Consider the following 14293-nt stretch of genomic DNA (forward strand, 5'->3'; position numbering starts at 1 on the left):
ATGGTTAGGTAATAGCTCCAACTCTATTGTACTGTGAAAACTGCAGGAAATTCAAACCGGCACTTGGAAACAGACTGAGAAACCAGAGTAAAAGTTTCTCCTGCAACCCGTTCATTTTGTGGTAGATGAACGAACGTCTCTCGACATGCTAAGTTCTGAGGGATATTTGTGTGTGAAAGCCGTCCTTCACCTAGCTTGTTGGAAACACATAGTTTCTTTTCCGTTGCAAACTCCATTCCATACATATATATGGGGAGGTACTAGTTCCAAGTCGGTTTTACAGTGAATACTGCAGGAATTCAAACCGGCACTAGGAAACAGACTGAGAAACCAGAGTAAAAATTTCTCCTGCAACCCATTCCCTTTGTTCTAGATGAACGAACGTCTCTCCACATGCTCAGTTCTGAGAGATAAGTGGGTGTGAAAGCCGTTCTTCAACTAGCTTGTTGGGAACACAAAGTTTCTTTTCAGTTGCAAACTCCGCTCCACAAATTTATATGGGGCGGTACTAGTTCCAACACGGTTTTACACTGAAAACTGCAGGAACTTGAAACCGGCACTAGGAAACAGACTGAGAAACCAGAGTAAAAGTTTCTCCTGAAATCGGTCCCTTTGTGCTAGATGAACGAACTTCTCTCCACATGCTCAGTTCTGAGAGATAAGTGTGTGTGAAAGCCGTCCTTCACCTAGCTTGTTGGAACACAAATTTTCTTTCCAGTTGCAAACTCCACTCCATACATATATATGGGGACTTACTAGTTCCAACTCGGTTTTACAGTGAAAACTGCAGGGACTTCAAACCGGCACTAGGAAACAGACTGAGAATCCAGATTAATAGTATCTCCTGCAACCCGTTCACTTTGTGCTAGATGAACGAACATCCCTCCACATGCTCAGTTCTGAGAGATAAGTGTGTGTGAAAGCCGTCCTTCACCTAGCTTGTTTGGAAATCAAAGTTTCTTTTCAGTTACAAACTGCATTCCATACATATATTTGGGGAGGTACTAGCTCCAACTTGGTTTTACAGTGAAAACTGCTGGAAATTCAAACCGGCACTAGGAAGCAGAATGAGAAACCAGAGTAAAAGTTTCTCCTGCAACCCGTTCCCTTTGTGCTAGATGAAAGAACGTCTCTCCACTAGCTCAGTTCTGAGACATAAGTGTGTGTGAATGCAGTCCTGCACCTGGCTTGTTTGGAACACAAAGTTTCTTTTCAGTTGCAAACTCGACTCCATACATATATATGGGGAGGTACTAGCTCCAACTCGGTTTTATAGTGAAAACTGCAGGAACTTCAAACCGGCACTAGAAAACAGACTGAGAAACCAGAGTAAAAGTTTCTCCTGAAATCCGTTTCCTTTGTGCTATATGAACAAACGTCTCTCCACATGCTCAGTTCTGAGAGATAAGTGTGTGTGAAAGCCTTACTTCCCCTAGCTTGTTTGGAACAAAAAGTTTCTTTTCAGTTGCAAATTCCACTCCATAAATATATATGGGGAAGTACTATCTCCAACTTGGTTTTACACGGAAAACTGCAGGAACTTCAAACCGGCACTAGGAAACAGACTGAGAAACCAGAGTAAAAGTTTCTCCTGACCCCGTTCCCTTTTTGCTAGATGAACGAAAGTCTCTCCACATGCTCAGTTCTGAGAGATAACTGTGTGTGAAAGCCGTCCTTCACCTAGATTGTTGGGAACACAAACTTTCTTTTCACTTGCAAAATCCACTCCATACATATATATGGGAAGGTAGAAGATCCAAATCGGTTTTACAGTGAAAAATGAAGGTACTTCATACCGGCACTTGGAAACCGACTGAGAAACCAGAGTAAAAGATTCTCCTGCATCCCGTTCCTTTTTTGCTAGATGAATGAACGTCTCTCCACATGCTCAGTTCTGAGGGATAAGTGTGTGTGAAAGCCGTCCTTCAACTAGCTTGTTTGGAACAAAAAGTTTCTTTTCAGTTGCAAACTCCACTCCATACATATATATGGGGAGGTACTAGCTCCAACTCGGTTTTACAATGAAAACTGCATTAACTTCAAACCGGCACTAGGAAAAAGACTGTGAAACCAGAGTAAAAGTTTCTCCTGAAAACCCGTCCCTTTGTGCTAGATGAACGAACGTCTCTCCACATGCTCAGTTCTGAGAGATAAGTGTGTGTGAAAGCCGAACTTCAAATAGCTTTTTGGAACACTAAGTTTCTTTTCAGTTGCAAACTGCACTCCATACATATATATGGGGAGGTACTAGCTCCAACTCTGTTTTACATTAAAAACTGCAGGAACTTCAAACCGGAACTAGGAAACAGACTGAGAAACCAGAGTAAAAGTTTCTCCTGCAACCCGTTCTTTTTGTGCTAGATGAACGATCGTCTCTCCACATGCTCAGTTCTGATGGATATGTGTGTGTCAAAGCCGACCTTCACCTAGCTTGTTGGGAACACAAAGTTTCTTTTTAGTTGCAAACTCCATTTAATACATATATATGGGGAGGTACTAGTTCCAACTCGGTTTTACAGTGAAAAATGCAGGAACTTCATAAAGGCACTAGGAAACAGACATAGAAACCAGAGTAAAAGTTTCTCCTGCAACCCGTTCCCTTTGTGCTAGATGAACGAACGTCTCTCCACATGCTCAGTTCTGAGAGATAAGTGTGTGTGAAAGCCGTCCTTCACCTAGCTTGTTTGGAACACAAAGTTTATTTTCAGTTGTAAACTCCACTCCATACATATATATGGGGAAGTACTAGCTCCAACTCGGTTTTACAGTGAACACTGCAGGAACTTCAAACCGGCACTAGAAAACAGACTGAGAAACCAGAGTAAAAGTTTCTCCTGAAACCCGTTCCCTTTGTGCTAGATGAAAGAAAGTCTCTCCACATGCTCAGTTCTGAGAGATAAGTGTGTGTGAAAGCCTTACTTCCCCTAGCTTGTTTGGAACACAAAGTTTCTTTTCAGTTGCAAATTCCACTCCATACATATATGGGGAAGTACTATCTCCAACTTGGTTTTACAGTGAAAACTGCAGGAACTTGAAACCGGCACTAGGAAACAGACTGAGAAACCAGAATAAAAGTTTCTCCTGAAACCCGTTCCCTTTGTGCTAGATGAACGAACGTCTCTCCACATGCTCAGTTCTGAGAGATAAGTATGTGTGAAAGCCGTCCTTCACCTAGCTTTTTGGGAACACAAACATTCTTTTCACTTGCAAACTCCACTAAATACATATATATGGGGAGGTACTAGATCCAAATCGGTTTTACAGTGAAAACTGCAGGAACTTGAAACCGGCACTAGGAAAGAGACTAAGAAACCAGAGTAAAAGTTTCTCCTGCAACCCGTTCACTTTGTGCTAGATGAACGAACGTCTCTCCACATGCTCAGTTCTGAGAGATAAGTGTGTGTGAAAGCCGTCCTTCACCTAGCTTGTTGGAACACAAATTTTTTTTCCAGTTGCAAACTCCTCTCCTTACATATATATGGGGACTTACTAGTTCCAACTCGGTTTTACAGTGAAAATTGAAGGAACTTCAAACCGGCACTAGGAAACAGACTGAGAATCCAGATTAATAGTTTCTCCTGCAAACCGTTCACTTTGTGCTAGATGAACGAACATCCCTCCACATGCTCAGTTCTGAGAGATAAGTGTGTGTGAAAGCCGCCCTTCACCTAGCCTGTTTGGAAAACAAAGTTTCTTTTCAGTTACAAACTCCACTTCATACATATATTTGGGGAGGTACTATCTGCAACTTGGTTTTACAGTGAAAACTGCTGGAAATTCAAACCGGCACTAGGAAGCAGACTGAGAAACCAGAGTAAAAGTTTCTCCTGAAACGCGTTTCCTTTGTGCTAGATGAACGAAAGTCTCTCCACAAGATTTTCTGAGAGATAAGTGTGTGTGAAAGCCTTACTTACCCTAGATTGTTTGGAACAAAAAGTTTCTTTTTGGTTGCAAATTCCACTCCATAAATATAAATGGGGAAGTACTATCTCCAACTTGGTTTTACACTGAAAACTGCAGGAACTTCAAACCGGCACTAGGAAACAGACTGAGAAACAAGAGTAAAAGTTTCTCCTGCTACCCGTTCCCTTTGCGCTAGATGAACGATATTCTCTCCACGTGCTCAGTTCTGAGAGATAATTGTGTGTGAAAGCCGTCTTTCACTTAGCTTGTTGGGAACACAAAGTTTCTTTTCAGTTGCAAACTGCACTCCAAACATATATATGGGGAGGTACTAGTTCCAACTCGGTTTTACAGTGAAAATTGCAGGAACTTCAAACCGGCACTAGGAAAGAGACCTAGAATCCAGATTAAAAGTTTTTCCTGCTACCCGTTCACTTTTTGGTAGATGAACGAACGTCTCTCGACATGCTAAATTCTGAGGGATAATTGTGTGTGAAAGCCGTCCTTCACCTATCTTGTTGGGAACACAAAGTTTCTTTTCAGTTGCAAACTCCATTCCATACATATATATGGGGAGGTACTAGTTCCAAGTCGGTTTTACAGTGAAAACTGCAGGAACTTCAAACCGGCACTAGGAAACAGACTGAGAAACCAGAGTAAAAGTTTCTCCTGAAACCCGGTCCCTTTGTGCTAGATGAACGAACTTTTCACCACATGCTCAGTTATGAGAGATAAGTGTGTGTGAAAGCCATCCTTCACCTAGCTTGTTGGAACACAAATTTTTTTTTCAGTTGCAAACTCCACTCCATACATATATATGCGGGCTTACTAGTTCCAACTCGGATTTACAGTGAAAATTGAAGGAACTTCAAACGGCACTAGGAAACAGACTGAGAATCCAGATTAATAGTTTCCCCTGCTACCCGTTCCCTTTGCGCTAGATGAACGAACGTCTCTCCACATGCTCTATTCTGAGAGATAAGTGTGTGTGAAAGCCGTCCTTCACCTAGCTTTTTGGAACACAAAGTTTCTTTTCAGTTGCAACCTCCACTCCATATATATATATTGGTAGGTACTAATTCCAACTCGGTATTATAGTGAAAAATGCAGGAACTTTAAACCGGCACTAGGAAACATACTGAGAAACATGACTAAAAGTTTCCCCTTATACCCGTTCCCTTTGCGCTAGATGAACGAACGTCTCTCCACATGCTCAGTTCTGAGGGATATGTGCGTGTGAAAGCCGTCCTTCACCTAGCTTGTTGGGAACACAAAGTTTCTTTTCAGTTGCAAACACCAATCCATACATATATATGGGGAGGTACTAGCTCCAACTCGGTTTTACAGTGAAAACTGCAGGAACTTCAAACCGGCACTAGGAAACAGACTGAGAAACCAGAGTAAAAGTTTCTCCTGAAACCCGGTCCCTTTGTGCTAGATGAAAGAACGTCTCTCCACATGCTCAGTTCTGAGAGATAAGTGTGTGTGAAAGCCGACATTCACCTAGATTTTTGGAACACTATGATTCTTTTCAGTTGCAAACTTCACTCCATACATATATATGGGGATGTACTAGTTCCAAATCTGTTTTACATTAAAATCTGCAGGAACTTCAAACCGGCACTAGGAAACAGACTGGGAAACCAGAGTAAAATTTTCTCCTGCAAACCGTTCCATTGTGCTAGATGAATGAACGTCTCTCCACATGCTCAGTTCTGAGAGATAATTGTGTGTGAAAGCCGTCCTTCACTTAGCTTGTTGGGAACACAAAGTTCCTTTTCAGTTGCAAACTCCACTCCATACATATATATGGGGAGGTACTAGCTGCAACTCGATTTTACAGTGAAAACTGCAGGAACTTCAAACCGGCACTTGGAAACAGACTGTGAAAATAGAGTAAAAATTTCTCCTGCAACCCGTTCACTTTGTGGTAGATGAACGAACGTCTCTCGACATGCTAAGTTCTGAGGGATATTTGTGTGTGAAAGCCGCACTTCACTTAGCTTGTTGGGAACACAAAGTTTCTTTTCAGTTGCAAACTCCATTCCATACATTTATATGGGGAGGTACTAGTTCCAAGTCGATTTTACAGTGAAAACTGCAGGAACTTCAAACCGGCACTAGGAAACAGGCTGAGAAACCAGAGTAAAAACTTCTCCTGCATCCCATTCCCATTGTTCTAGATGAACAAAAGTCTCTAAACATGCTCAGTTCTGAGAGATAAGTGGGTGTGAAAGCCGTTCTTCAACTAGCTTGTTGGGAACACAAAGTTTCTTTTCAGTTGCAAACTCCGCTCCATAAATTTATATGGGGCTTTAATAGTTCCAACACGGTTTTACAGTGAAAACTGCAGGAACTTCAAACCGGCACTAGGAAACAGACTGAGATTCCAGAGTAAAAGTTTCTCCTGCAACCCGTTCCCTTTGTGCTAGATGAACTTACGTCTCTCCACATGCTCAGTTCTAAGATATAAGTGTGTGTGAAAGCCGTACTTCACCTAGTTTGTTGGAACACAAATTTTCTTTCCAGTTGCCAACTCCACTCCATACATTTATATGGGGCTTACTAGTTCCAACTCGGTTTTACAGTGAAAACTGCAGGAACTTCAAACCGGCACTAGGAAACAGACTGAGAAACCAGAGTAAAAGTTTCTCCTGAAACCCGGTCCCTTTGTGCTAGATGAAAGAACGTCTCTCCACATGCTCAGTTCTGAGAGATAATTGTGTGTGAAAACCGTACTTCATTTAGCTTGTTGGGAACACAAAGTTTCTTTTCAGTTGCAAACTCCACTCCGTACATATATATGGTGAGGTAATAGCTCCAACACGATTTTACAGTGAAAACTGCAGAAACTTCAAACCGGCACTTGGAAACAGACTGAGAAACCAGAGTAAAAGATTCTCCTGCAACCTGTTCACTTTGTGCTACATGAACGAACGTCTCTCCACATGCTCAGTTCTGAGAGATAATTGTGTGTGAAAGCCGTCCTTCACCTAGCTTGTTGGAACACAAAGTTTCTTTTCAGTTGCGAACACCACTCCATACATATATATGGGGAGGTACAAGTTCCAACTCGGTTTTACAGTGAACACTGCAGGAACTTCAACCCGGCAGTAGGAAACCGACTGAGAATCCAGAGTAAAAGTTTCTCCTGCAACCCGTTCACTTTGTGCTAGATGAACGAACATCCCTCCACATGCTCAGTTCTGAGAGGTAAGTGTGTGTGAAAGCCGTCCTTGACCTAACTTGTTTGGAACACAAAGTTTCTTTTCAGTTACAAACTCCACTCCATACATATAATTGGGGAGGTACTAGCTCCAACTTGGTTTTACAGTGAAAACTGCTGGAACTTCACACCGGCAGTAGGAAGCCGACTGAGAAACCAGAGTAAAAGTTTCTCCTGCTAACCGTTCCCTTTGCGCTAGATGAACGAACGTCTCTCCACATGCTCTGTTCTGAGAGAGAAGTGTGTGTGAAAGCCGTCCTTCACCTAGCTTGTTGGAACACAAAGTTTCTTTTCAGTTGCAACCTCCACTCCATACATATATATGGGGAGGTACTTGTTCCAACTCGGTATTACAGTGAAAAATGCAGGAACTTCAAACCGGCACTAGGAAACATACTGAGGAACATGACTAAAAGGTTCCACTTCAAACCGTTCCCTTTGTGCTAGATGAACGCACGTCTCTCCACATGCTCAGTTCTAAGATATAAGTGTGTGTGAAAGCCGTCCTTCAACTAGCTTGTTTGGAAAACAAAGTTTCTTTTCAGTTACAAACTACACTCCATACATATATTTGGGGAGGTACTAGCTCCAACTTGGTGTTACAGTGAAAACTGCTGGAACTACAAACCGGCACTAGGAAGCAGACTGATAAACCAGAGTAAAAGTTTCTTCTGCTACCCGTTCCCTTTGTGCTAGATGAACGAACGTCTCTCCACATGCTCAGTTCTGAGACATAAGTGTGTGTGAATGCCGAGCTGCAACTAGCTTGTTGGGAACACAAAGTTTCTTTTCAGTTGCAAACTCCACTCCATACATATATATGGGGTGGTACTAGCTCCAACTCGGTTTTACAGTGAACACTGCAGGAACTTCAAATCGGCACTAGAAAACAGACTGAGAAAACAGAGTAAAAGTTTCTCCTGAAACCGGTTCCCTTTGTGCTAGATGAACGAACGTCTCTCCACATGTTCAGTTCTGAGAGATAAGTGTGTGTGAAAGCCTTACTTCCCCTAGATTGTTTGGAACACAGTTTCCTTTCAGTTGCAAATTCCACTCCATACATATATGGGGAAGTTCTAGCTCCAACTTAGTTTTACAGTGAAAACTGCAGGGACTTCAAACCGGCACTAGGAAACAGAATCAGAAACCAGAGTAAAAGTTCCTCCTGAAACCCGGTCCATTTGTGCTAGATGAACGAACGTCTCTCCACATGCTCAATTTTGAGAGATAAGTGTGTGTGAAAGCCGACCTTCACCTAGCTTGTTTGGAACACAAAGTTTCTTTTCAGTTACAAATTCCACTCCATACATATATTTGGGGAGGTACTACATCAAACTTGGTTTTACAGTGAAAACTGCTGGAACTTCAAACCGGCACTAGGAAACCGACTGAGAAACCAGAGTAAAAATTTCTCCTGCTACCCGTTCCCTTTGCGCTAGATGAACGATCGTCTCTCCACGTGCTCAGTTCTGAGAGATATTTGTGTGTGAAAGCCGTCCTTCACTTAGCTTGTTGGGAACACAAAGTTTCTTTTCAGTTGCAAACTGCACTCCATACATATATATGGGAGGTACTAGTTCCAAATCTGTTTTACATTAAAAACTGCAAGAAATTCAAACCTGCACTAGGAAACAGACTGAGAAACCAGAGTAAAAGTTTCTCCTGGAAACCGTTCCCTTTGGGCTAGATGAACGATCGTCTCTCCACGTGCTCAGTTCTGAGAGATAATTGTGTGTGAAAGCCGTCCTTCACCTAGCTTGTTGGAACACAAAGTTTCTTTTCAGTTGCGAACAACACTCCATACATATATACGGGGTGGTACAAGTTCAAACTCGGTTTTACAGTGAAAATTGCAGGAACTTCAAACCGGCACTAGGAAACAGACCTAGAATCCAGATTAAAAGTTTCTCCTGCAACCCTTTCACTTACTGGTAGATGAACGAACGTCTCTCGACATGCTAAATTCTGAGGGATATTTGTGTGTGAAAGCCATTCTTCACCTAGCTTGTTGGGAACACAAAGTTTCTTTTCAGTTGCAAACTCCATTCCATACATATATATGGGGAGGTACTAGTTCCAAGTCGGTTTTACAGTGAAAACTGCAGGAACCTCAAACCGGCACAAGGAAACAGACTGAGAAACCAGAGTAAAAGTTTCTCCTGAAACCCGGTCCCTTTGTGCTAGATGAACGAACGTCTCTCCACATTCTCAGTTCTGAGACATATGTGTGTGTGAATGCCGACATGCAACTAGCTTGTTTGGAACACAAAGTTTCTTTTCAGTTGCAAACTCCACTCCATACATATATATGGGGAGGTACTAGCTCCAACTCGGTTTTACAGTGAAAACTGCAGGAACTTCAAACCGGCTGTAGGAAACAGACTGAGAAACCAGAATAAAAGTTTCTTCTGAAACCCGGTCCCTTTGTGCTAGATGAAAGAACGTCTCTCCACATGCTCAGTTCTGAGAGATAAGTGTGTGTGAAAGCCGACCTTCACCTAGCTTTTTGGAACACTAAGTTTCTTTTCAGTTGCAAACTGCACTCTATACATATATATGGGGAAGTACTAGTTCCAAATCTGTTTTACATTAAAATCTGCAGGAACTTCAAACCGGCACTAGGAAACAGACTGAGAAACCAGAGTAAAAGTTTCTCCTGAAAACCGTTTCCTTTGTGCTAGATGAACGATCGTCTCTCCACATGCTCAGTTCTGAGAGATAATTGTGTGTGAAAGCCGTCCTTCACTTTGTTTGTTGGGAACACAAAGTTTCTTTTCAGTTGCAAACTCCATTCCATACATATATATGGGGAGGTACAAGTTCCAAATCGGTTTTACAGTGAAAACTGCAGGAACTTCAAACCGGCACTAGGAAACAGACTGAGAAACCAGAGTAAAAATTTCTCCTGCATCCCATTCCCATTGTTCTAGATGAACGAAAGTCTCTAAACATGCTCAGTTCTGAGAGATAAGTGGGTGTGAAAGCCGTTCTTCAAAAAGCTTGTTGGGAACACAAAGTTTCTTTTCAGTTGCAAACTCCGCTCCATAAATTTATATGGGGCTTTACTAGTTCCAACACGGTTTTACAGTGAAAACTGCAGGAACTTCAAACCGGCACTAGGAAACAGACTGAGAATCCAGAGTAAAAGTTTCTCCTGCAACCCGTTCCCTTTGTGCTAGATGAACTTACGTCTCTCCACATGCTCAGTTCTAAGATATAGGTGTGTGTGAAAGCCGTCCTTCATCTAGCTTGATGGAACACAAATTTTCTTTCCAGTTGCCAACTCCACTCCATACATTTATATGGGGACTTACTAGTTCCAACTCGGTTTTACAGTGAAAATTGAAGGAAGTTCAAACCAGCACTAGGAAACAGACTGAGAATCCAGATTAATAGTTTCTCCTGCAACCCGTTCACTTTGTGCTAGATGAACGAACATCCCTCCACATGCTCAGTTCTGAGAGATAAGTGTGTGTGAAAGACGTCCTTCACCTAGCTTGTTTGGAAAACAAAGTTTCTTTTCAGTTACAAACTCCACTCCATATATATATTTGGGGAGGTACTAGCTCCAGCTTGGTTTTACAGTGAAAACTGCTGGAAATTCAAACCGGCACTAGGAAGCAGACTGAGAAACCTGAGTAAAAGTTTCTCCTGCTACACGTTCCCTTTGTGCTAGATGAACGAACGTCTCTCCACATGCTCAGTTCTGAGACATATGTGTGTGTGAATGCCGACATGCAACTAGCTTGTTTGGAACACAAAGTTTCTTTTCAGTTGCAAACTCCACTCCATACATATATATGGGGAGGTACTAGCTTCAACTCGGTTTTACAGTGAAAACTGCAGGAACTTCAAACCGGCAGTAGGAAACAGACTGAGAAACCAGAGTAAAAGTTTCTTCTGAAACCCGGTCCCTTTGTGCTAGATGAAAGAACGTCTCTCCACATGCTCAGTTCTGAGAGATAAGTGTGTGTGAAAGCCGACCTTCACCTAGCTTTTTGGAACACTAAGTTTCTTTTCAGTTGCAAACTGCACTCCATACATATATAAGGGGAAGTACTAGTTCCAAATCTGTTTTACATTAAAATCTGCAGGAACTTCAAACCGGCACTAGGACACAGACTGAGAAACCAGAGTAAAAGTTTCTTCTGAAACCCGTTTCCTTTGTGCTAGATGAACGATCGTCTCTCCACATGCTCAGTTCTGAGAGATAATTGTGTGTGAAAGCCGTCCTTCACTTAGTTTGTTGGGAACACAAAGTTTCTTTTCAGTTGCAAACTCCACTCCATACATATATATGGGGAGGTACTAGCTCCAACTCGATTTTACAGTGAAAACTGCAGGAACTTCAAAACGGCACTTGGAAACAGACTGAGAAAACAGAGTAAAAGTTTCTCCTGCAACCCGTTCACTTTGTGGTAGATGAACGAACGTCTCTCGACATGCTAAGTTCTGAGGGATATTTGTGTGAAAGCCGTCCTTCACTTAGCTTGTAGGGAACACAAAGTTTCTTTTCAGTTGCAAACTACATTCCATACATATATATGGGGAGGTACTAGTTCCAATTCGGTTTTACAGTGAAAACTGCAGGAACTTCAAACCGGCACTAGGAAACAGACTGAGAAACCAGAGTAAAAATTTCTCCTGCATCCCATTCCCATTGTTCTAGATGAACGAACGTCTCTAAACATGCTCAGTTCTGAGAGATATGTGGGTGTGAAAGCCGTTCTTCAACTAGCTTGTTGGGAACACACAGTTTCTTTTCATTTGCAAACTCTGCTCCATAAATTTATATGGGGCTTTACTAGTTCCAACACGGTTTTACAGTGAAAACTGCAGGAACTTCAAACCGGCACTAGGAAACAGACTGAGAATCCAGAGTAAAAGTTTCTCCTGCAACCCGTTCCCTTTGGGCTAGATGAACTTACGTCTCTCCACATGCTCATTTCTAAGATATAAGTGTGTGTGAAAGCCGTCCTTCACCTAGCTTGTTGGAACACAAATTTTCTTTCCAGTTGCCAACTTCACTCCATATATTTATATGGGGAATTACTAGTTCCATCTCTGTTTTACAGTGAAAATTGAAGGAAGTTCAATTCGGCACTAGGAAACAGACTGAGAATCCAGATTAATAGTTTCTCCTGCAACCCGTTCACTTTGTGCTAGATGAACGAACGTCTCTCCACATGCTCAGTTCTGAGAGATATGTGTGTGTGAAAGCCGTCCTTCAACTAGCTTGTTTGGAACAAAAATTTTCTTTTCAGTTGCAAATTCCACTCCATAAATATATATGGGGAAGTACTATCTCCAACTTGGTTTTACACGGAAAACTGCAGGAACTTCTAACCGGCACTAGGAAACAGACTGAGAAACCAGAGTAAAAGTTTCTCCTGACCCCCTTCCATCTTTGCTAGATGAACGAACGTCTCTCCACATGCTCAGTTCTGAGAGATAACTGTGTGTGAAAGCCGCGCTTCACCTAGATTGTTGGGAACACAAACTTTCTTTTCACTTGCAAACTCCACTCCATACATATATATGGGGAGGTACTAGCTCCAACTCGGTTTTACTGTGAAAACTGCTCTAACTTCAAAACGGCACTAGGAAAAACACTGAGAAACCAGAGTAATAGTTTCTCCTGAAACCCCGTCCATTTGTGCTAGATGAACGAACGTCTCTCCACATGCTCAGTTCTGAGATATAAGTGTGTGTGAAAGCCGTCTTTCACCTAGATTGTTTGGAACACAAAGTTTCTTTTCAGTTGCAACCTCCACTCCATACATATATATGGGGAGGTACTAGATCCAACTCGGTATTACAGTGAAAAATGCAGGAACTTTAAACCGGCACTAGGAAACATACTGAGAAACATGATTAAAAGTTTCCCCTTCAACCCGTTCCCTTTGCGCTAGATGAACGAACGTCTCTCCACATGCTCAGTTCTGAGGGATATGTGCGTGTGAAAGCCGTCCTTCACCTAGCTTGTTGGGAACATAAAGTTTATTTTCAGTTGCAAACACCAATCCATACACATATATGGTGAGGTTCTAGCTCCAACTAGGTTTTACAGTGAAAACTGCAGGAACTTCAAACCGGCACTAGGAAACAGACTGAGAAACCAGAGTAAAAGTTTCTCCTGAAACCCGGTCACTTTTGCTAGATGAAAGAACGTCTCTCCACTTGCTCAGTTCTGAGAGATAAGTGTGTGTGAAAGCCGACCTTCACCTAGCTTTTTGGAACACTAAGATACTTTTCAGTTGCAAACTGCACTCCATACATATATATTGGGATGTACTAGTTCCAAATTTGTTTTACATTAAAATCTGCAGGAACTTCAAACCGGCACTAGGAAACAGACTGAGAAACCAGAGTAAAAGTTTCTCCTGCAAACCGTTCCATTTGTGCTAGATGAACGATCGTCTCTCCACATGCTCAGTTCTGAGAGATAATTGTGTGTGAAAGCCGTCCTTCACTTAGCTTGTTGGGAACACAAAGTTTCTTTTCAGTTGCAAACTCCACTGCATACATATATATGGGGAGGTACTAGCTCCAACTCGATTTTACAGTGAAAACTGCAGGAATTTCAAACCGGCACTTGGAAACAGACTGAGAAACCAGAGTAAAAGTTTCTCCTGCATCCCGTTCCATTTGTGCTAGATGAACGAACGTCTCTCCACATGCTCAGTTCTAAGATATAAGTGTGTGTGAAAGCCGTCCATCACTTAGCTTGTTGGAACACAAATTTTCTTTCCAGTTGCCAACTCCACTCCACACATTTATATGGGGACTTACTAGTTCCAACTCGGTTTTACAGTGAAAATTGAAGGAAGTTCAAACCGGCACTAGGAAACAGACTGAGAATCCAGATTAATAGTTTCCCTGTAACCCGTTCACTTTGTGCTAGATGAACGAACATCACTCCACATGCTCAGTTCTGAGAGATAAGTGTGTGTGAAAGCCGTCCTTCACCTAGCTTGTTTGGAAAACAAAGTTTCTTTTCAGTTACAAACTCCACTCCATACATATATTTGGGGAGGTACTAGCTCCAACTTGGTTTTACAGTGAAAACTGCTGGAACTTCAAACCGGCACTAGGAAACAGACTCAGAAACCAGACTAAAAGTTTCTCCAGAAACCCGTTCCCTTTGTGCTCGATGAACGAACG

The sequence above is a fragment of the Camelus dromedarius genome, chromosome 23 (assembly GCF_036321535.1).
Source record: "Camelus dromedarius isolate mCamDro1 chromosome 23, mCamDro1.pat, whole genome shotgun sequence".
Taxonomy (NCBI): domain Eukaryota; kingdom Metazoa; phylum Chordata; class Mammalia; order Artiodactyla; family Camelidae; genus Camelus; species Camelus dromedarius.